The sequence below is a fragment of the Ixodes scapularis genome, unplaced genomic scaffold (genome assembly GCF_016920785.2).
Source record: "Ixodes scapularis isolate PalLabHiFi unplaced genomic scaffold, ASM1692078v2 PGA_scaffold7__128_contigs__length_106722199, whole genome shotgun sequence".
In the NCBI taxonomy this organism is placed as follows: Eukaryota; Metazoa; Arthropoda; class Arachnida; order Ixodida; family Ixodidae; genus Ixodes; species Ixodes scapularis.
Genome location: NW_024609882.1, coordinates 69,097,890 through 69,123,227, shown reverse-complemented (window position 1 = coordinate 69,123,227; position 25,338 = coordinate 69,097,890). Strand labels below are relative to the sequence as shown.

The 25,338-nt window shown below is 42.0% G+C and overlaps 1 pseudogene; it reads right to left on the bottom strand.

Annotated features, from left to right (window-relative positions):
* Positions 1-1,409, bottom strand: part of LOC115326244 — an 81,919-nt pseudogene extending 80,510 nt beyond the window's left edge.
* Between the last annotated feature and the right edge of the window lie 23,929 nt (positions 1,410-25,338).

Genomic DNA, 25,338 nt, shown 5'->3' with positions numbered 1-25,338 from the left:
TGTCGGTACATTTATTATGCATTCGATGCCGTAGTTAGCGAGAATATTTAAATAGTCACATACGAATGATCTTGAAGGCTTCATTACGTCAATATTTAGGTCACCCACGATGTAAAGTTTACTGGTAGACGCTATACTTTCTAAATTAGTATTTAACTCCTCTAGAAATTTGTTCACATTTTCTGAAGGTGGCCTATAAACCGAAAATAGAAATATTTCGAAATTATTTTTATTTAACTTCAGCGAGAGACACTCGGCATGATTAAAGGAGACCACTAAATCTACTACTGACCATGTTTTGTTTACATACACGGCTATTCCTCCTCCCCTCCCTGCGTCACGCGTCAAAAAGAAGCTGTCAAATCCCGGTAAAGAAAACTGATCCTGTGAAACGAAAACCTCCCGAACATTTATTTCGGTTAAAACGAAAACGTCGACAGAATTCTCGACTGCTCGAGCAATCAACTGAAATTCATCCCAATATTTTCTAATGCTTCTTAGGTTAACATGTAGTACAGTGAGCGCACTAGCACTAGGCGGGAAAAGGTCAAGAAACGAAGGAAAGCCAGAAAGTACTACTGGGTTTTCCATTATCATACTATTTTTTGTAAATCCCTAGTGCTAGATATGCGCACTGCCGTCGAGTTTTCGTCCTTTTTTCCAAAGATAGTAGCGTTCTTCACCCAAACAAATTTGTAGGATTTGTCCCTGCCTTTGGTTCTGGCTTGCCAGAACAGGTCCTTGTTTGTTCTTGTCAAGTTGTCGTTGAAATAAATCTTTGAACGGAACTCTGACCGAGGTAGCATTGCCAACTTCTTACGCGCATTCATCCAGCGGTCCTTCGAGGGAACCGAGGTGAACTGAACCAGTATGGGAGGGGCCCCCTCGCGCCTAGAGCGCAAGCGGTGACAGACTACCACATCGGCGGGGTTAAAATCCGCGATGTTCAGTTTGTGTGCAAGGTCGATGATGGTGGCCCCCAAGTCTTCCTCATTCACGTAAGAAATACCATATATTTCCATATTGCATCGTCGGCTATACTGTTCCGTCGAGTTTATGTTTGTTTGTACTTGATCGATCATAACGGTTTGCTCAGACACGGTGGCCTATAGAGCTCCAACTTCGGTTCTCAGTAGTTTAACTTCTTTATCATTTTCTGTCACAAGTTTCATGGTAGATTCATACTTCTTCACAGATTCTTGGAGGCTCCTGATTGTTTCTTTCATCGCATCTACTGATGGCTTCAGGGCAAGGAGCTCTTCTACAGTGGCAGGAAGATCTGAGAGTCGATCAACGTTTGCCTTTAGTGAATGATGAATTTCGAGCTTGGCGTTTATTTCGGCTAGCGTCGTAGGGACTATTTCGCTAGCAGCTGGTGTCAAAAGTTCACTGGAACCTCCGGCACTCATCCTGATTTCACGATGCCTGCACGTACGGCAGTTCCATTTTTCGCGTTTGGCGGTGCCCATTGATTTGAAAGTTCTGTCCGCGATTCCAGCGCACGCCTCAAGATGGTAAACATGACTGCAGGAATAGCATTTCATGAAACTTCCATCACCCGGCACTGATTTAAAGCACACAATACAATCAGTGTCACTTGACTCAGACATGGCTCGTTCAGCTGCAAAATTTGATAACACAAAAAATAAAGATACAGAGATACAAAACGCACTTGTTGCAGTCGACGGCAAAGTTGAAGATAAAAACTAATGAAGCATGGTTACAAATACAGATTCTCACCTGCCGAAAACGACACAGTTAGTATCGAGCCGATGACGGGCCGCCGACTGCGCCGAAGGAAGCCGTGGGAGCTGTTCTTGTAGCGTCGGATCCAGTTTCCCGGATGACGGCTCACCACGTGGCAGCAACAGCGTAGTCGACGAAAAGCTGCGTCAGGTCCACTTCATCTGGTACTGTCCGGGTGCGAAGATGACGCGCCCCAAGTCCAGGAAACGCGGGACTGCTTTGCCCTTAATAATCATAATAATAATAATAATAATAATAATAATAATAATAATAATAATAATAATAATAATAATAATAATAATAATAAATTTTTATTGAAACACGCATTTAACAAGGCAGATACACGGGCCTGTCAAAGCCAGAAGCGGCTTGTGGGACAGAACCCTACAATTCATGCTTGAAAGAAACAAGAAGTTCACAGCTCAAATTCAACTACAGATGCAGAACAATGTAGGTGATGATGGTCATTCCAACATATGCAAACAGAAACATGCAGTCACAACTTCTCCCTAATACCTTGAAGTGATTCTTTCAATTTTTTTAGAGAGTCCACAGCATAGATATCATCTGGTAAATTGTTGAAAATAAATGGAACGTAAAAATTTCGCACTCTTTTTCCGTACTTTGTTTCTACGAAAGGCACTTCAAACCGCTCAACACGCCGAAGAGGTCTACATAAGACACGAGGTACCTTAAAAGTATCGCTCCAGATGTATTTTAGAACAACCGTGTGTACAAGTAAAGGATAAAAAAAAAGGCAAACCCAAGCATGTTAGCATTTCTTCTTGAGTTTGTGACGTTGCACCGTACATTATGCTTTTAAATATTCCTTTTAAAACTGAGTCAATTTTTTTGCCCCATAGTCCTGGGCTGTGACCAAAAATAGTTATTCCGTAGCGTAATACACTGTATGCTAAAGCGTGAGTTATTGTCTTTTTGGTTGAAATGGGTATTAGAGATTTGGCATTATACAGAAAACAGATACTTTTCGCAGTTTTCTACAAAGTTGTGATAAATGGGCTTTCCACGACAAGTCACTCTCAAATTGTATTCCTAGATAAATAACTTGATCAACATAAGACACAGGACGACAGTCGCAAGGTGTACACCGAGATGTATGCATATAAAGTGGATAATCGGTAGTTATAAGTTTAAGTGGGTTATGAAAGCAAACAAGCTTAGTTTTATGTATATTGATCGTGAGACAATTAGCTCTAAATCAGTCATGTAGGTGACAAGTGTCATCTTGGAGTAAAGTGATTCCTGCAACATAATCAAGGTGTTGCGATAGCAATACCGTGTCATCAGCGTATTGAAATAATTTACATGAGGAAACTGCCCTGGACATATCTTTTACAAAGATGTTAAAAAGGAGAAGTGACAAAACGGATCCCTGAGGAACCCCAGCTTTTAAGCTAACTTTGGAGCCTCGGATATTCGCTATGGAAACTAGTTGTGTCCTTCCCGACAAAAAGTTCTGAAGTAGTGAAAGGAATGGGCCGCGGAATCCAATGTTTTGCAATTTAGTTAGTAAAATATTATGACTCACGGTATCGAATGCCTTTGCCACATCAATAAAAAGTGCGCAAGCAACCTGATGCTTCTCAAAGGTATGATTCAATTCATCAGCAAAGTCTTCTAGAAGTGGCTGGGTCCCACGTCCACTGACAAACCCATATTGAGTTGGAGATAGAATGTTAAAGCGGTCAAGAAACCCCGTCATAGATTCAAGGATATGTTTTTCTAAGATCTGTACTATACAGGGTAAAATAGAAATTGGGCGGTAATTGTCAAGCTTCTTGCGCTCTCCTCCTTTAAATAAAGGCTTTACAAGCGCAGTTTTTAAATCATCTGGGATAATCCCTGAAGAAATAAAACCATTTAACATATAAAGAAGCACGTGTTTTACAGAATTATAATTGCGTTGCAGGTCTTCTGCACTGATGCCATCTATGCCAGGCGCCTTGTTTGTTTTGAAACTGAAAAGCCGAGTTCGTAGATCAAGCTCGGTCGTTTGAGGAAGGAAAGCCGAGGAAACATTAGACTCTAGATATTATGTAGAGAACGTAGCATCGTTAGGCGCTACTCCAGAAAATTTAGCAAAAAACTTGTTGAAATCCTCAGCCACTGTCGTATTAAGATCAAATACTTTCTCAAGTGAATCATCAATGGATCTCCTAACACCCGAGCCACGCAACTGATTTAGTAAACGCCAAGTTTCACGAATATTTGACCTTACCTTAAAAAATCTCTCTCGGAAGTATTTCCTTTTAGCGCACCGGATAAGCGCATTTACACGATTTCGCGTAGCGCGGAATTCTATTTTTAACTGAACATTTTTAGGAGAACGTCGGCATTTAGCCCATAAAGCATCTTTATACTTAATGCATGACAAGATATCCCCTGTTAACCACATTTGTGCATTTTGACGCCGCCTGACAGTAATAATCTTTTTGGATTGCTCCCTGAAACAGCCGAATTGATTTCTAAACGTACTGTAAATTTCAACGAAGTCTTTAATGGACAACAAACTATCCCAATTATAGGCCTTAACTAACTTATCAAACCTTACTTTATCTATTATTTCAAGTCTTTTTGTTGTTTCTGTTTTTGTTTTCACGCTAAGTTTTGATGTAAGTTGACACGCAACAAAGTAATGGTCCGCTAGTTTTTGTTCTATTACAGCTGACTACGCAACGAGATTTGCGGCGCGTACGCTAATATGGTCAAGACATGAAGCAACGAGATGATCATCCAGAAGTTCCTCTCGAGTCGGAGCTAGAATCAGTTCTTCTAGACCTAACTCCGCTAATAAATTCAGATAGTCACAAACAAGGAAGTTAATGGGCTGAAGGGTGCCAATATTAAAATCACCTATCATACAGATGTCGACGGACTGAAATTTACCAAGTGTATCTCTGAGTTCTTCCAAAAAGTTTAAAGCATTAGATGACGGAGGTCTGTACAGTGCCAATAACAACAACGACCACTCAGAATTCCATAACCTTAATGACAAAGACTCGCAATGAAAAAAGTCTACATCAAAGTTTTCAGTACACCATGAATCTTTAACGAATATCGCAATTCCTCCTCCTCGACCAATTGGTCGTGTAAGAAAAAATGATTAATATCCCGGTATCTGAAAGGCACTACAAAACTCTTCTTTAACACTGATCTCTGTTAGCACAAAAACATCAATTATTGACATCACACTGTTGATAGTTATTACAAACTGGTCCCAATATTTACGAATACTCCTAATATTTACATGTAATAAGCCAAGGGCAGTATCGTTGACTGGGCTCAAGAGACGTTGAAAAGAAGAAAAATCTGAACATCGATGAAACTGTACTTCCATTTTTCGAAGTGGTACTTATCTCGCCTTATTTTCAAGCCATTAAGAAACAAAAAAAATTAGACAATCTTTTCCAAGTCGACCATCCGATAGATGCGCACTACAGGCGAGCTTTCTGACTTCTTCGCAAATAGCTTCCCAGTTTTCACCCAAGTGAACTTATACTGCTTGACCCTTGAACTCTCACGCACCATCCGAAAGAGTTCCCTGTTCCTTCGCGTTAGATTCTCGTTCAGGTAGAGTTTTGGCAACGAACTGTCTGCCGCCAAGGTACGCAGCTTACCTCGTGTGACAAGCCACTGCTCTCTTAGTGACACGGATGCCAATCTAACCAGGACAACTGGAGGGCCATCGCGTCGAGAACGCAGACGATGCACTGCCACTATGTCGTTTGGCCGAAAGTCACCAAGGCCTAGCTTACACGCCAACTCACTGACAAAGGAGACTAAATTTTCAGTTGGGGATTGAGGAAGTCCATGTATCTCGATGTTTGAGAGACGACTGTACTGTTCACCGTCATTGAGCTCTTCTTGCAGGTGCTCGATTATCTGAGATTGCTCCGTTACCACTGTTTTCAGTGATGTGGTTTCGCTGCGCAGTTCGTTTATAGCTGCTGCGTTGTTCGTGGCTGTCCACAGCACAGAGTCGTTATTAGCCGAGAGAAAGGCGATGGACTCCTGAACCTCCGTTACTGCAGATTTCAGGCTCCCAACTACCGGCTTCAGCGTTAGCAGTTGGTTCATTTGGGTTGGCAACTCAAGGAGGGTGTCAACGTTGGCCTTGAGTAAAGTAAGGCACTCCAGCCTAGCTTCAAGAGATTGAAAATGTTCCGTAGTGGCAGGAGATGCGCATTGCGACAAATCTGCCTCACTACGAGACCCATCTCCGCTTTGCTGTTGTCTGCATACGCGGCAACGCCATGCCTTTCGTTTTCCAGCGCCCATGGTCTTGAATGTACTGTCTGCATTACCGGAGCAAAGCTTCCCCAGATGGTATAATGCTCCACAGTCGGCGCAGGACATGTGCCGACCGTCGTTCATAATCTTCTCCTTGCATTGCGCGCACTGGAGTGGAGGGGGGTTGTGTGTGTGTGTTTATACAGCCTAGAACTTGGTCTGCCTCACAGGGGCGACGAGTCTCCCAGCTGTAGATGAGAAATTTAGCCAGTGCGGTACAGCCGCTAGCCTGGGGTCTTTAACGTGCATCACGCAGTAGTGATACACGACCGCACGCCGGTACGATGCTCATCCAGATCGAAACGGGCAGGGGTGGGGCTCGAGCCCAGGATCCCTGGGTTCTGCAGCGCGAGCTTTCGCTCCACGTGCTCCGAGCTGGTGTGCGCTAGACCACTCGGCCACCGATCCCCCCACTGGAGTGGAGGGGACATTGTAGAAGCGTAGGAGTCGGTATGCAGCTCAGCGCGTCCGTGTCACTTGAGTTGGACTGAGGCGTTGAGCAGGGCGGCGCGAGCTGCTCGCTCACCGTGCAGATCGTCGTTCCAGGCGAGCTCGCGCAGGACGAGCGTTCCAGGGCCCGTTTGCTCAAAGCACTAACCGCGGCTAAAGTAAGCCGCAGTACCTAGCAGAGGGATTTTGAGATCACGTAACTGGCTCTGTAGGGATGCGGGGAAACATGGCGGTGCCCCAGTGAGTGAGCGCCGCTCGCTTTGGAACTAATATGTCGTTGTGGTTGCAATATCGGGCGCGTTAGTCAGCAACGAATGGTGCAGGAGGCTTTCGCTTTGCCTTACTCACTTAAACCGCAAAGCATGGGTAATGACATCGCCGCATTTTTTGGATAGTGTTTCGATTCTGGGCATTACTAAGCCTATATGAACGCGATAATTGTCGGCATGGCAACGTCTTTGGAAAGCGGATTGTTGATAGCACACAAAAGCAGACGGCGTCCCAACAGACCTTTTTTCTAAATTATCCAAGCACCGAGGTGCGTGCTACGACTGCAGTTGCACGCGTCGCACGTGCTGGCGTCTGCAGTTGTAGCCGTTCTAAAGCAAAAAGTATAAAACAATTTTTGCCTTGCACGCGTGTTCGTTAAAGCCTTATTATGATTTTTTACTTCAAATCTTTTATAAGAGGAAGGCCAGCGCGCGTGAACCGTAGAATTACACTTCTAGCGTTCTCCTCTTGATGCTTGGATAATTTATAAAAAGTCTGTCGGGACGCTGTCTGCTATTGTGTGCTATCAACAGTCCGCTTTCCAAAGACGTTGTCATGCCGACAATTATTGCGTTGATTTAGGCTTAGGAATGTCCAGAATCGAAACACTATCTAAAAAATGCGGCGATGTCATTGCCCATGCTTTGCAGTTTAAGTTAGGTACGGCAAAGCGAAAGCCTCCTGCCTTATTCGTTGCTGACTAACGCGCCCGATATTGCAGCTACAACGACATATTAGTTCCAAAGCGACCGGCGCTCACTCACTTGGGCACCGCCATGTTTCCCCGCATCCCTACCGAGCCAGTCACGTGATCTCAAAATCCCTCTCCTAGGTACTGCGGCTAACTTTAGCCGCGGTTAGCGCTTCGAGCAAACGGGCCCTGAAGGGACGTCTGGTGAAGCCGTGAAGCCGCTTAGGCCTACTTAGTGCGAGCCGGCCAGTGAAGAGTTAGGTCACCTGATTCTGACCAAGGCTTGTGCTTGCGGTGATGCCGGGGACTTCCTGAGTCACAGAGAGCTGGCTGGCGCCTTATGTTTCAAAAGGAAGCGAGTACAGGTTCAAATCAGAGCAGAGCTGTCGAAAAGGGACAACCGCTTTCGGGGACGATGACGATATAATATTAACAATATTGATATAATAATAATAATAAATTTTATTTTTACACACATTGGAATTTAAGTATTAAAAACGGTCGTATCAATGCCTGCAGAGGGCTAGTATGATGACGCCCATAAAAACTTCGAGACTGTTATTGTGATTCCACAATGTAAGACAGAAACTCGAACTATAAAACACAAAAAAGCACGAATAAAAAAAAGCAACAAAAAGCACGAAAATCGTTAAAAAACAGAGGGAAAAAAAGAAAAAGAAAAATTAAGTTAAAATTAGCTTAGCTAATTACAGTTCAAGCTCTAAGCATGCAGACACAGCAAAGAGTTGCTAGATGAAATCGAAGTTGGTGCACTTGAGTTCCTTTTTCAGTTGTTTCAGTTATGTAATATCAATGAAAGCGTCAGGAAGGGCGTTGAACAAACACGAAACGTAGTAATCCCTAGTGCATTTACCGTATCTTGTCGAACAAATTGGCGCTACAAAAGGAAGAACGCGACGAAGTATTCGGGGCGACTGAATGGTGTTTTAAACTCATTTTTCCAAAAGCTACGAAGCACTACCGTTTGTATAAAAAGAGAACGCAGATTAGACAATTGAAAACTTCGAAAAATATCACTCTTGCTGGAAAAGTTAGAATAATATGAAACGCTTGTCAGGATTCCTTTAAATAAATAATTAACTTTATTATAATATTAACTGGGTCATGTCGTTCACAAAAATATTGAAAAGTAGAGGAAAAAAAACAGAGCCCTGGTGCACTCCCGTCAGTAAAGAAAGCCGAGAACTTTTAAAGTTTCCATTTAGGACAAACTGGGACCTTTTAAATAGAAAGTTTTCCAGTAAGGAATAAAATGGGCCGCGAAAACCCAAGCGATATAATTTTGCTAAGAAAAACTGATGGCTGACAGTGTCGAAAGCCTTGGACATATCAAGAAAGAGGGCGCATGCCAACATATTACTTTCGAATGTTGAATATATGGAAGCAGAAAAATCATCAAGGGTCGGTGGCGTGCCTTTCTAAGCAATGAATCTGTAGTGAGTAGAAGAAAATATTTTGTTCTTATCTAAAAAAACTGTTCATTGTCAGAAAGAGGGGTTTCTCGAGAATTTGCCCTAAAATAAGTAGAATCGAAATAGGGCGATAATTGGCAACATTGGATCGTTCTCCTCCTTTCAAAAGTGGCCGTACAATAGCAGCCTTGAACTCATCAGGTATGCTGTCAGAATGAATGAAGCCGTTCAGCATAACGATATATATATATATAAATATATATATTTATATATTTTAAATTTATTTGTGAAAGAATAGCATAATCAAGGCACAGTACAGGTTCGCCACAGCCATCATGGGCGTGTGCGGCAGAACCAGCTATGTAATTGCATAAAAATGAGAGCATCACTTTTAAATAAAAAAGCTGAAATATCACAAAATTTTTACAGCAGTTCCAACTGCATACTCCCCCCCCCAAAAAAAAAAGCTGAAATTTCACCAAATTTTTACAACAGTTCCAACTGCATATCCCCCCCCCCCCCCCAAAAAAAAAAAAAGAAAAATTCTTCTTGGTCAGAAAGTTATTCTAAAAAAACACACACACCCAAGGCGCTGGAGTTACTTTTCGCCATTGAAAGTAGCAGAAAATGTTGTCCAGTTCTTTCGACACGGAAGATCTCGATGACTTCCTTTGTTCCCATATAATAATAAAAAAAAACTCACTCATAAAGCAAACTAAAACAGACAAAAAACACGCTTATTGTCGCAAAAATGCCGGGAATAAAACTGATTATGAAATATTCACAAGGGTTGGTCGGTCATATCAAAACGTCGAAGCGCTCAGCGCTTCGACGCACGTTCTTACCACACTGTGTACGGTAACGGGTAACCGGGAACAAGAAACTTCGATAATTTTCGTACTTGCCTCATATTCGGACGAAGAGTTTTAAGATGCTCCTTCCAGTAGTGTTCAAGTACGACTCATTCAAGACGCAAAGATTGCAGATCTGGCATGAACAAAGCCTTAAAAAGATCGTGATCTGAGGATGCAGGTGTATACTGAACATTCCGTAAGATTCCTTTTAGCATTGTATTTATCTTGGCCTGCCACACTCCAGAGCATTTGCCAAAGACTGTTACGCCATATCGAAGGGTACCACAAGATTATGTGTGGGCTATAATATTTTTGATATTAAAAGTTAGAAATGTTTGATATGATATAGTAAGCAGGAAACACTTCTTAATTTGAAAAATAGTTTTGATAGGTGCAAGTTCCAGGAGAGATCTGAATAAAACGTGATTCCTAGGTACTTCACAGTGTGTGAACAAAAAATAGGGACACATTGGCATGGGACACAGTGAGATGTATGCTGTAACAGAGGTATATTTAGGTCAACAACTTTAAGGGTTACTGTGAAAACAGACGAGCTTAGTTTTAGAAATATTTACATTAATTAGATTATTCGCAAACCAGTTCATTAGCTCTGAGGCACAGTCTTGGAGCAAACCCATTGCTCTGGCATATGAGATAGGGCTCGTCAGCAAAAGAGTATGGTTCGCGTATTGATAGATGGTACAGTTTGAAACAGATGAACCCGTGTCATTCACATAAATATTGGAAATTAATGGTGAAAGAACTGAACCTTGTGGAACCCCCGCTTTTTAGGAAACTTTGATGCTCTGCATCCCATTCATGCAAACAAGCTGCGATCGACCTTGTAGAAAATTGTTTACCAGAGATAAGAATTAATGGTTCAAAGAAACCGATAGAGAAATGTTTTTAAAGCAAAATAGAATAGCCCACCGTGTCAAACGCCTTCCTGAGTTCTAGAAAACATGCGCAGATAAAAAACTTGTGATCAAAACATAATTTAAATCGTCTGATAGTGCTTCAAAAAGAGGTTGTGTCCCACGTCCCGGCACAAATCATAATGGGATTGCTATATTATGTGTTTTTTTTTTTAATAAGACATAATTATATAACCATATTTTTTTCAAGATTTGAGCAAGACGCGGGAGAATAGATATTGGTCGGTAGTTATCAACCCGGTCACGTTTGCCTTCCTTGAAAAGAGGTTTAACAATAGAGGTTTTTAATCCTGAAGGAATAACACATGACTCTATTATTCCGTTAAACATGAGTAGAAGTGTGTCATGTATGTGCCTAAAATGTTTTCGGAGGTCGTAGAGGTGAGTTCTATCATACCCTTGTGATTTTCTAGGTTTGAGACTCGATATTATAGAGTCCAGCTTGATCATTGTCATGAGTAGAAAAATTCAGAAGCTAATTTGGAGTGTGACAAAAGACTGGGCGGTGTTGGACTTCGTCTTGGTTTGCCCGAAAATATGGCGAAGAAGGTATTGAAGGTGTTCGCCGTAGTGAGGGAATCGGATCCACTAAATTTGCGAGTCCGCGTAGTTAATTAAATCAGCGAGCAAGATCTAGCAAAGTTTAACTTTTAAGTGGAGAATAGCTTTTGAAAATGTTGACGCTTAGCCGAGCGAATAAGTGCGCTTGCTCTGTTCCGAACAGTTTGGAATCCAGCTTGAATGCTAGAGTTATGAGGTGAGCACCGGCTTCGTCTCCAGGCTATTTCTTTAAGCTGTATAGCAGGTAATATATCCTTATTTAACCAACGTAAATTTAAATTTGGTTGTTTGAGAAAAATAACTTTCTTTGGGGGCTCTGAAAATCGCTTATACCGCTGCACAAAACGGGGGAAAACTTCTGAAGGTGTAACAGATGGCTGAAAAGCATTCCGGACGTATTAGAGACAAAGTTGTCAAACATTTGTTGATTAACAATTTCAACCCGATGAATCTTGTTAGAAGCTGTAGTCGGCGTATCATGGGGGAATTCTAGATGGCATGCTACAAAATAGTGGTCTGATAATTTGTGAGTAATGACCGCTGCTTTTGTTTTGAGCAGTGCCGATCTCAGTTTGATGGCGTCAATAGACGCGATTACAAGTTAGTTTCCTAAAAGTTCCTCGCTTGCTAGGACAAAGAATGCTGGTTCAATGCCATGATCTGCTAGATGTGTCAGATATTCACAAACTGGAACCATTGAAGGCTTCAGTAAGTTAATATTAATGTCCCCGATGAGACATAAAGAAGCAGTTGTAGGCAAAGTTTCCAGACTTTCTGCAGGTCACAAAGAAAATCTGCAGCTTTCTCCGAAGGTGGTCTATAAAATGTAAGTTCACAGAGACCTTAGGCAGAAGCAATTATATGCCAAGCTTTTGACTCAGCTGAGTGGAATGTTAAGTGATCTTTCGTAAAAGATATCTTGTTCTTAAGGAATATCGCAATACCACCTCCGCGCTTATTTTCGCTGGTGTAGAATGCACTTTGAAGCCTGGTAAAGTGAATTGCCCTACTTTGTCTTGATGAATATTAATCTCTGTCAGAACAAAAATATCAGCATTTGGAAGGACAGAAATAATAGCAAGTTGAAATTCATCCCAGTGCTTCCGAATACTTCTAAAAATTACGTGGAATAAAGTAAAAGTATGAGACGAGGTGGGCTTGAATGTTTCTATACAGGAATCTAAGTTTTTTAGCTGGAAAAAATTAGTCATCGTGGCCAAAGCGATTTTATCCAATGCACCAACGTCAGGGATGCGAATGAGTTGAGAGCCCTGGCTTTGTATTGCAAAGATTTTACCGTGTCCGAGCCATACGAATTTTCAACCCCTTTCTTTTCTCCTTAATTCTGCCATCCAGAAAATCTTCCGGTTTGCTCCTGTGAGATTGTTATTGGCGTATATCCTTAAATGAAAATCTTCAGTAGGTAACAAGCCCAGGCGTTTGCGACAAGTAATCCAGCTTTCCTTGTGCGGGACTGAACTGAACCGAACCAGGATACGAGGCACAGCGCCAGGCTTAATCGGGAGGGGGTGAGCTGCCACTACTTGTGCGAGCTCGAAGCTCTCAACACTTAGCTGTTCGGCTAGGTGAGTCATAATATGTACAATGTTCTCGCGAGTCGAAACCGGTTTACCCTGTATCTCTAAGTTAGAGAGACGGTGTACTTGTTCGGATTCATTTTGGTCGAATTTTAATCGTTGGATTTTATTAAAATGTTCTCTAGTTCAAGTTTTATTCGCCTCAAAGACGTTCGTTCTAACGTATTGCATGACGGGGGGGGGGGGGGGATAGAAAAATACAAACAAATGCTATGATACAATGGCAATCAAAGAACTAAGGTTAAAAATAAAAACTAGAAACGAACTATACAGAATTCAGAACAAAGTTTACACAAAGTTTACACAAACCGGGCACAACAGAACTGGGGACACAGTGCGCAATTTATAGCAAACAGAAGCAGACGTGGCGCTGAATACATATCATAGTGCCAAAGCCGAAAATTTTTTGCGGAATATTATTTCGTTCTGTTCAGTGACTATGTCGTTTGGGGGAGAATTCCAATTTTTAATCAACAGAGCAAGAGGAGAGTATTTGTATCTATTAGTGGCGACCGAAGATAGGTGCACTTTTTAAGGAATGATCATGACCCAAAGAAATGTATGAGGCAGGCTTACAGTGAGTGAGCATGAATGATGGCATGTTGTAATGAAACTTATGAAAAAGAGTAAGGCGAGCGAATGTCCGACGTGATTCAAAAGAAGTTAAATTAGAAAGAACCTTTAGTTGGGAGACACTGGTTTTCGTACTGTAGTCTCGATGAATGAAGCGAACGGCTTTTTCTGAATTGATTCTAGCCTATTAATTAGGTAAAATTGATGAGGAGCCCATTAGGTGCTAGAAAATTCAAGTTTCGATCTAACGAGGGTTTTATATGCAGTAAGTTTCACGTCCTGTTGAGCAAGGTATAAATGCCTTCTCAGAAATCCAAGAGTTCTTAATAATGTGTTAACGATGTTTTCGATATGGGCATTGCAGGTTAGACCTTCGGTGAAAGTATGCCTAGGTACTTGTATGACTAAGTGGATAAAATAGGATCGCAAAAAATTTAGTACGAGGGAGCGTGGTGTTTTGAGGAATTTAAAAAAATAAGCTTGGTTTTAGTAACATTGAGGTTCATTTGTTATGTTAAGCACCATACACCCAAGATGTCAATGTCACGTTGAAGGAGCTCCGAACCGCTAGGATGAGAAATTCGGCGGTACAGTACACAGTCATCAGCAAAAAGCCTCACTGATGACGAGAGTAGTGAAGTAAGTTGTTTATATAGATAAGAAACAAAAGTGGACCTAAGAAGCTGCCCTGTGGAACTCCGTATTTAACTGTAATGGCGGGCGAGGACGTGTCACCTATACATACATATTGCTTACGATTGGTGGGAAATGATGAGATCCGGCTGATGATTTGATCATTTATGTTTAATTGAGAAAGCTTTAGAAGTAAGCGTTGATGAGGGACAGTATCAAAGGATTTAGCGAAATCAATGAAAATCGCGTCCGTAGTATAAGAGTCGTTAAAGTTATCGTGGAGATCTGTTACGAATTCAATGACGTTTGCGAAAGCCGTGTGGGTGAGGGTGAAGATAGCTAAAGTTGTTAATATAGTCCATGACTTGAGAGTAGATGACATGTTCGAATATTTTACCTGGAATGCTTGTCAGAGAGATGGGTCTGTAATTTGAAGGGTCGTTGCGGTTTCCATCCTTATGTACAGGGATGACTTTTGGAACTTTCTAATCTGGCAGTAATTCTGACAAATCAAGTGAAGCTTGAAAAAGGTGGCACAAAATACTTGGTATTTTTTCTTTGGTTATTTTGAGAACATTTGAGTTGATGTTATCGTCCCCTCAAGCCGAATTTGCATGCAAACGTTCGATGACGTCTACTACTCCGTATGGTGTAAATGTTGTGTCATCCATGCTCGTGCTGGCAAGGCACAACGTCTGTGGTAATGGAAATTACTCGTCCATGAACACTGAAATAAAGAACGAATTAAATATGGTTGATGAATTATGAGATGACAAAATGGTTCCACTACTGTTCTAAAGAATGGGTGAGAGATTATGTTTGCTAGGCGAGACCGCTTGCCAGAACTTCCTTGCATTAGTAAGCACCATGTTAGCCAGGTCGCGATTTAAAAATTTCAATCGACTTTCATTTATCTCTAACTTGTAAGTTTTTGTGCTTTCGTCATATTTAGACCACAAGTCAGGAGTGTCCCTTGACGTGGCTAAAGAAAATAACCGTTTCTTCCTGTTTAACTTTTTATGGTACTTATATTAACAAGGACTCTTTAAGTTCTTAATAATGAAAACCAGCGGAACACACTCCTTAACAATTTCGGTTATTTTATCCTTCAGCAGCGTCCAGTTCTCAGATACGCAACGAGTGTCGAAGAATTGTAGATACTGGCTTGAGAAAGAGTCAAAAGAGCATTGCAGCTTATTGGCGTTCACCTTGGAAAAGGTTAGGGATATTTTTCTAATGATATTCAGCTTAGCCGGAAAGAATGTAGAGTTGATAAGAACAGCGTTATAGTCGCTAATGGTTTCTAATATATGGCAGGCAGAAATACATTCAGGGTGTGATGAAAAGAGCAAATCAAGAACATGTCATGTAGTGACAATGTATATTCGTTGTTATCGCTATCAGTGCCTATCACCAACGCAAGCCGCGTTCGCTTATCATAACATGTGCAGATGTATATAAACGCTCATACGGAAATAACCGCTGTTCTGTTCCAACCGCGCTGTCTGAAGGATCTATTACATTGGCTACGAGGATGGGAGTGAAAAGATTTCACCAGTACCTGGCCGGAAGAGACTTTACCGTGGTAACGGATCATAAGCCGCTGTTGGGGTTGTTCAACACTGAGAAGCGGGTGCCAAAAGTGCTGTCGCCCAGGATGCTTCGCTGGATTTTGTTGTTGGGGACGTATAACTATCGCATTCAGTACAGGCGAGGCGAAGACAACTCCAACAATGATACACTCAGTCGTCTGCCAATCGTGGGAGACGAAGACGAGCCACAACCACGGGGGGACGTGCTCCTGCTTGAAGCTGTCGAGTATGCTCCACTCCAGGCGGCAGACCTCGCAAGGATGACCAAGGAAGACTGCATCTTATCCAAGGTCAAGGATTGGATCCTCAGTGGCTGGCCGTCAAGGCAACCGGACAATGCGTTCGCGCCTTACGAGGTAAGCAAGTCCGAGTTTTCGTTACATCATGATTGTATACTGTGGGGAAACCGTGTGGTCATACCGCAAGTAGCAAGAGAGAGGGTACTTCAGTTGCTGCATGCAAACCACCCGAGAATGAGTCCCATGAAAGCTTCAGCAAGAGGGCTTATGTGATGGCCAAAGATAGACAACCAGATTGAAGAATTTGTGCGGTACTGTCAGCCGTGTCAAACTAACCGCCAAGGCGACCCCAAGGCTCCAGTGCATTTCTGGGTCAAGCCAGATCAACCATGGAGTCGTTTACACATAGACTTCACGGGGCCAGTCAAGGGAGAAGTGTTTCTAATTGTAGTTGATGCGTACAGCAACTGGGCAAAGGTAGACATTATGCCATCAATGAAGTCTTCAGCTGTCGTTTTTAGCTTAAGGAAAATGTTTGCGACTCACAGGGTGCCAGACGTAATCGTCTCTGACAATGGCAGCATTCATTGGTGCTGAATTACAAACGTTCTTGAAATGAAACGGTGTTCGCAGCTCCTTATCATCCTGACAGTAATGGCAGGGGGGACGAACGGATGGTAAGAGAAGTCAAGGAAGCTCTGAAGAAACAGCAGGAAGGCACGACTCAGTGCAAGATTCCGCGGTTCTTGTTTAAACAACACACCATGCAGCATTCTGTCCGGGGAAAGTCACCGGCAGAATTGATGATGGCGCGAAGGTTGAGGACAGCCTTGGACAGATTTCACCCAGATCGTCAGCATGAAGCTGGGGTTCAGGCGTCGCCAACAAAGTGTTCTGCTGTGGGTGACGCAGTCTACGCAAAGATTTTCAATCCAGCACCCCGGTGGAAAGGAGCTACCATGGTAGAAGTGCGAGGCCCGGTGTTGTACACGGTCCAACTGGACAACGGGGAGCGCCATCACAGACACCGGAACCAGCTGAGACGAGCCTGGACGGCGCCTCAAGGGGACGCCAGCACAAGGGTGGACTACCACGTCAGGCTCCCACCCACAGCGGGACCCTCGCAGCGGTTGGAGGCGAACCCGGAGTCAGCAACGCAAGCTCCGACTCCACCACGAAGATCAACACGCAATCGACAACCTGTTGTACGCAATGGCATTAATGATTAAGCAAGCGTTCTTTATTGTTTTGTGCTTCTAATCGTAGCAGAAAGGAGGCTCATCTAGTGACAATGTATATTCGTTGTTATCGCTATCAGTGCCTATCACCAACGCAAGCCGCGTTCGCTTATCATAACATGTGCAGTGCATATAAACGCTCATACGGAAATAAACGGTTATTCTGTTCCAACCGCGCTGTCTGAAGGATCTATTACTTAACAGAATCACCTCGTGTAGAATTTAAAACAATTTCAGTAAGGTTGTACGACTGAGTGACTGCCAAACACTCTCAACACTCAGATGAATCACGGCAGCCTGCGCGAATCGAACAGTCACTCCAGCTGATCTCTGAATAGTTAAAGTCCCCGGCCAACACTACTGGGCATCTCGGATAACTACTGACTACGCAGTTTATGCACTCGTTAACTTTCTCACTGAACTGGCCAGAGAATAATGGTGGTCGATATTACACTCCAATGATAATGTAGGAGCATACTAATTTCACACAAATTCAAATTATCTCTAGTTCAGATGCGATTTTAAGGATGTCAGATGAGAGGACATTTCCTACTGCGATCATGACCCCGCCGCCCCTCGAATGAATTCTGTATCTACGGAAGAGATTGTATTCACCAGAAAAAGCAAGTCCCTCATTATCTATGTCCTCTGATAACAAGGTTTCGGTTCCAATGATTATATGCGGACTACACGTGTCAATGATTAAACAAACGTCATCTTGTTTAGACAATTTACTACGAAAATTACACAGTAAAAACGAAAAGTTAGAAGTAGAATTAAGAGATATCGTTTTATTTCGATGACAGTCAGAAGGCCGATATGGATGAGATGCAGTTTTGGTCTGTCATCGCGTACACTCTATTACACTGTTGCTGACATCATCATAAATAAAGCACTTGTTCCCATCAAGCATCTTGTCGAAGCGCAGCCTGAACGTGGCATACGTATTTTTTGCATACTCAATCGGGCGCTTTCGAGCCCAGACTACATTTCGGGTGTAGTCCTCGCTGATAGAAAATGTTTGTCCTTTTAGCTTAGAAACACTTAAAAGAATCGCCTCCTTTACTTTGAATTGGTTGAAGTATACTATAATCGGGCTTTGCTTCCCATTTTGGAATTTACCTAAACGGTGCGCCCTGTCGATCAAACTCGGCTCTAATGGTACTTGCAGTGACTCAGAAACGAGCTTCAGTACCGCAAGTTCAGACTCATGCCATGTTTCTGTTGGCTTATCGGCCAAGCCACAAAAGAGCAAATTATTTCTTTGTAGTTTGTTCTCAAGGCCATCTTGAGATCTGGAAATCGGGGTCGTAAGTGCCGAACTTTCACTCGCAGCAACTTTAAGTTGTTCCACGTCAGATTTTAGCTCATGCACCATCACAAGTTCCTCTTCTATCTCAGCCATCCTTGTGCCAATCGTGGCGAGCGCGTCATCAGCTTTCTTTTGTTTTAACTGAATGTCTTGAGTAGCCTGCAGAAGCGTCTTCTGCCCGGCTTCTAGTCTAGTAAAAAAAGCCACAACTTCGCTGTCTGCTCCTGGTACCCTACTCGAGGTAGCAACATATGACGTTTCAACCCCGTCGGGGCCGGGATTGGCTTCAATATCTCCCTCGCTCATTAAAAGTGATTGAATAACAGCAAGAACACTCGACGTATTATGAAACACAAAGCAGAGTACAGTATGCAAGACCATGGTGCATGGCACTTCAATGAAACTTTTCTAAATCGGTATTTTGAACATGATAAGTAACTAACCTGCAGAAAACATAAATGTGAGCTCGACATCCTTCCAGTTTCAAGCCCCGAGTGATGCGAGGGCGGTTGTTGCTCTTGTAGCCATACTGTTGCGTCAGGCGTCCCTTGTTGCCAGATGCCGATCTGCTGAAAGCGTAGCCGAGTGAAATCCGAGAAATTGCTTTCCCGGTCCGCTGTCGAAGCTGGTGAAGATATCGGCATGGCTTCCGAAGGTGAAGGCGAAAAGCACGCTTCGACGGTGAAAAGGCATATCTGTAGGAAACATAAAGGTGAGCTGGACATCCTTTCAATGCTAAGCCCCTGTTACGATAGCTCGTAATGAGGTAATTTTACTCTGCAGATCTTTGATGAGTTTGTCTTGTGATTGAGGGAAGTTCACAATTGTATCATTTTCATTCGAATAGAAATTAAGAGACGTCTGCATCTCATTGGTGGTGGTTTGCCTAGAGTCGACCGTTTCCTTTAGTAATATTAAAGAGTCGATCTTAGGGTGGAGTTCGTGAAGAGGACCCATTGCTTCCTTCCAGGAAAGAAGGAGATCGAGTTATTGATATTAATATTGTTATATTTGTTATTCCTGCATTATGCAGATGATATTAAAATATACCGAGAACTTCAAACTACCCACGACTGCGCAAGGCTACAGACCGACGTCAAATCATTCAACGTTTGGTGGAAAGAAAACAAGCTTCATCTTACTGGTTCAAAAGCAAGCGTAATGACATCTTCACGCAAAATGCAAAACGTGTGCTTCCCTTATCGCATTGACGGAGAATTATTGTCCCGTGTAACAGAAATAAGAGATCTCGTTGTTGTATTTGAATGAAACCTGCGTTTTGATGTTCGTGTGTGGAAAATGATTAGCGCATCCTTGCGAGCTTTGTAAGTTCTGTGTCGCGAGATGAGATAATTCACCAATCCATGCATTTTTATTAACCTTTAATGTTCACTCAGCTGTGCTCAGCTAGAATGTGTGTCGGTAGTGTGGAATAGCAGCTGTAAAATGAAATAACTTCGAATAGAAGGTATACAACAAAAAATATTTCTATTTTTAAACACCGGTGCTTGACAAGTGATGATCGTTCTTTGAATTACGAGGCTCTGTTGCGACCTATCAAACTACTTTTTCTGTATCGTCGCCGAGAGAAGGCGGACTTGGTTTTTTTTATTAGGACCCTGAAGGGGTCTATTGATTCTATCGCAGTTTCGCCGCAGGGTACCTGTAGTGGCTACAAGGCTTAATTCTTCGTTTTATATACACGTAACATTTAGTACCATATGCCCGATCCCCAGGTTATGAGAAAGTTACATCATGTACGCGGAAAAACTTGATATCTTTTATTCCAGCTCAGACAAGTTCGGTGATACCGATTAAAAATATTTTTGAGCTAATGCTGTCCTTAAAATTATTTTTTTCTTGTCAAGCATGCAATGCTTTGTTGCTTTAATTTTGAGGCTATAACAATCAGCTGTACAAAAATGCCAACGCGATAATCCTCCCTCTTTCTATGCGTGATGAAATATATTGCTTATGTGCTCTTGTCTAGTTGTAATTTTTTTATGTTTTACACGCCTTAATGTGTTTGTGCAACATATGTAGGTTTCATTTTAGTAAGTGTTTGAATATGTCAGCATGCCAGCACCAATACCTATGCATGTTCGTGGGCAACAAATAAAATTATGATTAATGATTGATTCACAATTATTATTAATATTATTATTCCTATTATCATTACTTTTATTTATTGTAGCCTAAAAATTGGAAGTCTCTATTAATTTATGAATTTCCGCCAAAAAAATAATTCCGAAAATAATATATGTGACCACACTGAAGACATGCTTATGAGTATTATTAGAAAACTCAAATATATATATTTGTATCAAGCGATTCGCTCATCAAACTGTGGAACTCAGAGGCCGAAATACACATGCTGAGATCTGGAGTGGCCATACATTTATACAGCGACATTATCCGAGAAAGGGGCGAAATCGTATACGGTTAAGGGATAACAAAGCAGACTTTGTTTCCCGGGGCAGGGGCGGAGGGGTAGAGGACAGCTTAGAGCCACAAAATAGGTACTGTGGAAGACTTTCTTTTTTCGGGCTCAATATTTCGCGAATTCGACGATATGTTGTTTTTAATGATAATTCAGAGGCTCGAAATTTCGCCCGTAGAGGTGGTATATCATTTTCGCGAATTTTAGTAGATTCGCGAAATTTAGGCAATTAGTTCCTCGCGAAAATGAAGTCGTTTTAATGCATAATTTGTAGATATAATCAACTTTGATATACATTATTTTGTTAAATTTATTGCAACCTTTTAGTAATTTGCGAACTTCTTAAGATAATCTCCAAGATAAAAATTACGCACTTTTAATCTTCTAAACCAAATGATTAAAAAGATATGTCCAAACTGAAAATCAAGAACCCTTCTTGAGCTTGCGACAGGATGGATAAAAAGAAACTCTGCTCATTACGGAGGTCCCGATTTTTCTACAACTGTCTTTATTTTTCATCTTATGGCTATTACATTTTATAGTAAGACGGTTCGTGACACTATAGTGCAGTCAAATTTGGTGTCTGACTGCGCTTAGAGAAGAGTTACCCTACCATGACAAGGCATCCTGTCTTGTGCCTCCTCTATGCAGGATTACTGTTTACTCAGCCAAAAAGATTCTGAAATTATTCATTCGTATCTGCTCTCGAAACGAAACTATTCACAAGTAAAGCATTGCATTGCAGTTCGAATATAACTCTACCGCACGGTTACATAGCCCACACTGCATTTTAAGTAGAAACGTTGTATCTGTGCATCGCAATTGGCGCACACACAGACACACACACACACAAATTTTGCGCTGCATTCGTTAAACTTGTGGGAAAAAGTCACCAGTTGATAAACGACTTTCAACGGGCACCTACAGTGAGAGGAATATGACAAAGTAATGTTTATTTGATTGTGAATCTGCCCAAAGCTTGAAGCAAAATACGCCAAAGCTGATATCATGAGGAAGTCTCCATCTTCGTGTTTAAAGTAAACTGCGCCGTTGCTTTAAATTTAAATTAACAAATAAAAAAAAACGTTTTTTTTTTGCAAAGCTGTTACCGAAATATTTTCTTTTTGTTATTTTAACGCTGTAAGTATACTTTTCCGGAGGTTCTGCCAAAGCATGTTTAAAAAACGGACTTGAAGTTCATCATTCAGAGGCAAAAACCGAGAGCTTTTCTGTTCCAAAGGGGACGTCACCTATAGTGCGCACGGTTTGTCTGATAACTTCAAAATAAGCACATAGAGAGATTTTTTTTTTCTATTCTTCCTAAAGTCGCATTCAAAGGAGGCCCGGGAATAGACGTCAAGGCAACGTTCCGCAGCCGTTCTCGCAAAGATCATTTTTCAAGCGTTAAAATCCTCTTTCGCCCTCACCCTTGCGTCAGCGTAGAATTGGTAAGAAATTTAGTGTTGTTTTTTTCGTGCGAAAGTAAAATAATCAAAAGGCCGCATATAAAGATCGAGAGAGTATGCGCGCTCCATTGTGCCGTCAGTAGATTTGGAGTTCGTCGTCTTTAAGCCTTCTTCTATTTGAAAGGGCGGCAGGGACCCACAGCCGTACTTTTCAGCTCAGTTTTTTTCCTGACAATTGCTTCTTCTAAACCTAAAAAAAAAAAAAATTGCAGGTGCAGTTTAGAATAAACTGGAATTAAAACGGCTGGTTCTTAGTTCTTTCTTTAGAGGAAGTGCAAAAAACGTGGTAATGAAAGTTTTTCTGACAAACGAAAACATAACAGCCGTTCATTTTAGTGCACAGTAATATACTCATTTAGATGTACCACATCGTAGCTCTCTAAAGGGACCTGTATGTTTGTATTATTCAAAGAAGTAGTCATTATCGCGTATATTAGGTAACTAAACTACCATCTACTGTTCCATTGCCTAGATAAACTCTTGCGTGAGAACAAGAAATATATTTATTTTTCTGATTCCAAATAACACAATAGTTTGCTTTTTTACGCCACCGTAAGACAGCATACTTGAAGAATTTGCTGCAGTGTATGGCTACTGCGCCGTGATCTCTCTTTTGCAAAGTCGTCACCATAATTTTTGTTACCAAGATCCAGATGATTCTAATCCATCACCAGAAAGACAACAACCTGCTTATTGTCGCTATTCTTTGATGGTGCTACATCAAGTTGACCCCCGAAACGACTTGTCTAGGTTGCTTTCGTGATTCCTTGGTATATATCGTTGTATGCATTTAAATAGAAATACTAAAACATGACTTTTATGTCTAAAGATACCTTCAGCCTCGTCATTTGCGAGTGGCTATTTATTATATATATTTTTTTTTCAATATGTATTTATACTCACCATTTATGCCTTACCAACGTCCGCAGAGCAAGCTACAAACCATCTAAACCAATTCTATGCCGAGAAAGTGTCAGGTGGCGTTTAAAGAGCAGTAGCAGCAACGCGCGGGGAACGGAGTCACGTGAAACATTTACTGCGCTGGGTTGGGTTGGGTGGAATGGCTCTTAGGGTCCACTGTGGTTCAACCTCAGGTGAAAAGGAGTAGATTTCAAGTTTACTTGCTGAATGGCGCAGAAGTAAAAATTTCAGTTGTAGGTCAGCGCTGTGTCTGTGTTTTCCTTTAATTGGTCCTTCGTCTTTTTTGCGCTGTTTTAACCCATTCAATATGACCCCCAACCAACTCGCCCACCTTTACAACCTGTTGAAGTAGAGATGGCACAGATTGGCTCCCCCGGGTTGTTGTTTCTCTTTGTGATAAAGTACACGGTCCACATTCTTTAGAGTATATAATGCAAGTCATTTCCGTAATTGCACGCTTCGTTTCCCAGTTATCTTAATGATTTTCATTTTGGCCAAATATTTCGTCTCCAGCATTATACTTTCGAAATTCGATTAAGCAAAAAAGGGGTAGTACTGGATAAAAGATATTTCGACTGGTTCGTTGAGATACTCACCAAGCAAACGTAACCTAAAGCATGCTTCCGACGGGGCAACTTTCACAGCAATCTCGGTGTTACTGCCGAGTTATTCCCTAGCTATTCATGGTGCGACACGAATAGCTCGGATCTTATCCGGTTAAAAACTGTGGAGCTACTTGGATGACTCGAAGACTCAATATTTTGAGGTGACACCCCGTCCCGGTGCATGATGATGAAAGCTAAATTCTTGGTTCTGGTTTGATATTGATGATATTTGAGATTACACCATTTCAGAAAGATGAGTTAGCAGTCTCAGCGCCATTTAAATGTATATAAACACGTTTAACAGCGCGTACCCGTGTCTAAATATTGCAAAAAAAAACATATTGGTGATGATGGCAGATTGTAGAAATTGGTTGTTGCGCTTAAAAGCGGGCGGCCCGTCTTACTGGAGTTGCGACATCAAGTTGTTGGGAAATATTTCCCCGTCTGAAGCGGGCCTAAGCATGCCGCACATAGTAGCTACAAAGAAAGAAAAATAGCTATATAATTCCGATGATATCTGCGCGAACTTCCAAGATAGGAGGTTTTCCAAAAACCTTTTACCTCTTGGTCGTTTTAACGTTCGAGGCTTATTTTCCGGAGAAAAGTTGGACTAACCTTTAACGGACAGTCTCCCTTAAGACCTCTCCTTAGCTTATCTAATGGAATGCCCCGGGCCGCACCCGGTCATGCTAGCTCGTTAGTGCAACGTTGCGGAACCCTTCTGTTAGGAAGCCTGTGCAGTGCTTCTTTCTTCCGGGCCGAAATCTTCCCAAAATAATGAAAGTTCTCTTGCTCGGAGGTGTCGCTAATGGTAGCCCTTAATGTCCGGTTCTTTGTTTGACGATAAGACGTATAAGCCGGCCCTCTACAATGGCAGTTTGCACGCTCCTAAAATAGGGGTGTATGGGGAATACGTCTGCAGGTGTCTGACTTCAAGGCGATCTGAAGCTGCTCTTACGACCGAACGTCTCGTGTACCCTGCTCTAGGGAGCGGGGTCTTTCGGTGTGGAAAGGGCGTCAGTGGCTAGGTCTTCAGGGGGGCAAAGTATTGAATTTCGTGGGTATAGTGCAGGGGTATCAAACTCATTAGGGCGTTGGGGCCAGGTAGCCTACTCTCGAAAAATCGAGGGCCGACGCACAGGCGAGAGAGGCGGAAAGCGTAATTACGCTTTATAGAAAAATAAAAAGAAATAAAAAAGAGCAGGGATTTTTATGTTCCAAATTAGCCGAATCTGCATAAAGCACAATTAAGATTCACTGGAGAAGGAACCTCGTGCTCTCTGGTTTACCTTAACTTCCCGTTTTTACGTTGACATCCTTAGCTTTGATTTCTTTTTGTGACAACTTGGGTCCATCCTTGCTGTGAAAACAAGATTGAAAATTGCACCGCACCGCTAGCGTGCTTGCATTCTTAATAGGACAAGACAAATGCTGTTTCCGTGACACCCAGTTCTTTCAAGAATTAAACAA